General features: G+C 32.1%; 1 long non-coding RNA gene across 1 annotated transcript; it reads left to right on the top strand.

Annotated features, from left to right (window-relative positions):
- The first annotated feature begins 312 nt into the window (after positions 1-312).
- LOC126971488 (uncharacterized) lies at positions 313-3,392 on the top strand. Its single transcript, XR_007730908.1, has 2 exons — positions 313-654; positions 3,180-3,392. It is a non-coding gene; the product is annotated as an uncharacterized LOC126971488 (long non-coding RNA).
- The last annotated feature ends 713 nt before the right edge of the window (positions 3,393-4,105 follow it).

Raw genomic sequence — 4,105 nt, 5'->3', positions numbered from 1 at the left:
TTATTGGAAAGCAAATACTTCAAAGATAGTTTGGTTAGGTTCTGATTACGGAAACCATGACAAAGTAACGTAACACTGTCTGTAATCAAATTGCAAAGTACTTACTAGTTAATTCAATGCAGCAATGAACGCTGCATTGAAAAATTTAGTATATTTACACATATTTAGACAAATTGTTAGTGTACTTCAAATTCACTAAAAATCATAAAATAAAATAAAAATTAACAAAAAAACAACCACATTCAAAAACACTATTCCAAAACAATAGATATTATTCTAATTCAGTTCTAAATCTAAGGCTCCGTAAAATGAAGTCTGTGAATAAAATGTCGTTAGAGTAATAGTGTTCTTTGATGAAAATAATATGTACTTTGTGGTTTTAAATTTCAAATTCAGCCGTTTCATAAAAATTTATATTTGAATATCTGTGATTTTTAATATTTATAATTTAATAAATCTCCGACTAGGTAGTGATCTGGGATATCAATGTTAAATCAAAGATGGAAAATAATACAAAGGGAACTATAAGTTGAAGTTTAACGAGTTGGTTGCAGACGGGCGAATATTATATTGGGAATTAATTATTTGGAAGAAATACTATAATGCATAAAAATGTCGATGTCCAATGTATCTGTGATGTCATCTAAGTGCGAGGTAAGACAGTATTAAAAATATTTACCTCATCTAAAAATCTTAATTATTTTAACTATGATATGTTTACAATTCACCAAGATTAATTATTAATGTAAACAATCAGAATCGGTGGCAACTGGCCCCTGGCGTAAATACACATTGCGGTTCTTAGTAAAATAAACAAAATTTTAAAATCATTTCTTAAAGTTGTGTTTCCAGGTGGATAAGTTTTTTTATGTTTAGAGGCGGCGCGCGCAACAAACAGATTATCGGTATAATGGTAAGGTTTGACAATTTTCACCACCCAAATAGTGATGTTCTGTCCATATTCATATTCTTATAAAACCTAACCAACATTAGTATTTCTTGATGCAAGAGTCTTCCATTACCTACATATTACATATGAATAAAATAAACATAAGTTAGATATTAAATTTATTTATTTTATATCCTCAATGACTTCTAAGAAAGGGTTTTTCTTGTTTTTAATTATATGTCTACACCATAGATATTTAATTATTCAATTGGCAAAGTTTTTATAATTTCCTTTAGGGCAAAACCTCTTCACTGCTGTCAACTAGTAATATTCTTAGATTGTCTTCCCTCCACTACACCCACAAAGTTTTTTGGATCTGAGTGATTTACCTTGTCGCGGATTTTACCTGTGCTAATACACAAAATCATATGTTGTCCGGTAGTCTGTATGAATTGAGGTGCCAACTTAATCATGCTTTTGTATGAGAAGAACTAACATATCAACACTGAATATTATTTGGGCACACCTCCAACATCAGATCCTCAAATCCATCCACTATTAAACCCACTGATCTTGAATCCTTCAACCTGAATTAATAAAATAAGGTTTGAGTTTTTCAAGTAATGCCTAATGGCCCATGAATATTTATGTTCTAGCTTAATCTGAACTACCTTGAAATTTTGGCAAAATTCTTGAATTTGCTAATGTCTTGCTAAGTATATGTTACAGTATAATTTAAATCAGTTTCTACTGTTTAATTGTTACTTAAATATTCTAACCTTGATTTCCCTTTCCAAAATTTTATTTTGTCTTTCTGGATTTCTTTGCCAAACTCTTGAGTTTTAGAAAAATTTTGTCTTAGACATTAGTTGTTTTTTAATCTCATAAAGTGTAATGTAATAATATCATTTATCTACACCCATGCTTTAAATCCTCTATTAAAGATGAAAAGAAAACAGTTAGCTTATCACCAACATTAGAACACCCAATGCCCTAATAACCATTTATAACAACCATAAGTTGTACTGAATTTGATAACAACACTCCTTTGTTTTTTTTATACCTTCATGCGCAAAGAGTTTTAACAGAACTAACAACTACATTCTTATAGCTCAATGTGTGGTATCTGTATATATTTCAAAAATAGAACATTCTTTTATGCATGTTCCACACTACCAGAATGTCGCGAGCCATAAAAAAAATTTTGTTAAAACGAATCCCCACCATTTTTATTTGATATTTTTATTGTTTTGTTTACAATAAATGAGCAATTCAAGTTTTGACAGCACACCGCCAGATATTTTAAATTCTGCAAAGGACATTAACATTCTGTCAAATGTAATTTCGAATTAAAAAAAATAATAAAAATAGTGTACTTTAGTCTTTAATTCAGGCAAGGTGTCACCCTTGAGGTTCATGTGTTGTAACACAGGGGTCACAGAAGATCAGCATTGCAACACACTTGTATTAAAACATGCTGAGTGGCTCCTTTTTTAAACACCACACGTTTTTATATTTGTATATTTTTAAGTTCCTTCATTTTGTTATTTGTGTGTGTGTTGAAATAAATATTTTTTCTGCTTTCTTCCTATACTAAAATAATGTACTAGAATACTGTTAGTGACAACTCTGCTTGCTTATTTTTTGGAGTTACTCTGTGAAGGCTATGCTCGGAATTTTTCCTGCGAGATCGAATCAGTAATAAACCTGTTGAATAGTAAATCACATATAATTATTTCAATAATATTTATTAAGTATGTATATTGTATGGCAAATATATCTATACAACTTGAAACGATAATAGCATCGACAGCCTAGAAGGTGTCGTTGAGATTAACGTAAAAGTGACGTTTGATTATTTGTGAAATTCGAATATTCGTCTCTGACATTTTCAACTAAGAGTAGGGTTAGGACCTATAATATCGAATAATGTTTGGTTCGTTCAATCATCGTTTCGACATTGATTACGATGTAACTAAGAGTAGGATTCGATACGGCTAATGCCACGATTTATCGAATATCGATTTTAAGAGAAGGCCCCCTGAAGCGGCAGGAAGGAGGGGCAGTAAAGTCCTCGAATGGCGCCAACATACAGGAAGACGCAATGTTAGTAGGGCCCGAAAGATGGACCGATCTGGTCAATACCGCCGGAATACGTTGGATGAGGGTAGCTCACAACCGATCATCATGGAGATCTTTGGGGAGGAATTTGTCATGCAGTGGATGTCTTCCGGCTGATGATGATATGATGAGGCTCTGTGATATCTGTTTAAAATATTTATTTTTACAGGATGCAGAAACGGAGTTGATACAAGAAATTGAGTCAATACAAACACTCAATGCCAGTCTTCAGGCATACTTGGAATATTTGATCCATTTCAGAAAGAACCTCATCAAAATGAATGAAAATTGCAAACAGCTGAGTAAAGTGAACACACAGTGGATTGATATACTTAAGAAATGATTGTACCATTATGTAATTAAAGTTAAGTTTTACATGCTATGTGGGAATTTTATTAAGATATCATTTGCTGTTAAAGACTCTAAGGAGGCCCCAGGCACACGGGATATGGGAGACTGAAACTGCAATTAACGTCCTTATCACAACATTAGGTACCACTTTACTCTATCCGCCAGAAGATAGCGCTAGGTGAAGCTATTGCAGAAAATGAAAGGTATATAAGAAGGCGCTATATATATTTACCGACGATAGTTCAACATCGAAAATTGTCGAAACACAAGTCCAGAGGTGTGTCATTGAAGGTTTTTAAATTAATTTTATTTAACTGTTTTTTGTCAATAGTCAACAGGTTGAAAAAACTGTTTATTCGTCAACGGGTTTTGAAAAATCGGTTAATGCATTTAATAATAATTTAAGTTTTTATTAGGTTTTCATTACGTCAATATAATATCAAGTCAACGTTTTCGTTCGCAAATTCGTCAACTGTTTTGAATTAAACTGTTTTAGTGAGGCTTTCGATTTCTTCATTTATTGCGAGTTACGGGCTAAGACGTTGATTGAATTTATTAGCTTATTATGTTCAACAGGTTTTTTCGTTGAAGAAAAACAGTTAATTCGTCAACGGATATAAAACTGTTAATAAAAACAGTTTATTGATTTAACGACCACCTCTACGCACAACTACTTTTTATGTATTTTTGACGAGTCAACTGCAAATTGTTGTAGAACTCCACTAACCACTTGATCTACATTTA

Source organism: Leptidea sinapis, chromosome 23, assembly GCF_905404315.1.
Source record: "Leptidea sinapis chromosome 23, ilLepSina1.1, whole genome shotgun sequence".
NCBI classification, from domain to species: domain Eukaryota; kingdom Metazoa; phylum Arthropoda; class Insecta; order Lepidoptera; family Pieridae; genus Leptidea; species Leptidea sinapis.
The sequence above is the reverse complement of the archived record's forward strand: the minus strand, read 5'-3'. Positions and strand labels throughout refer to the sequence as shown.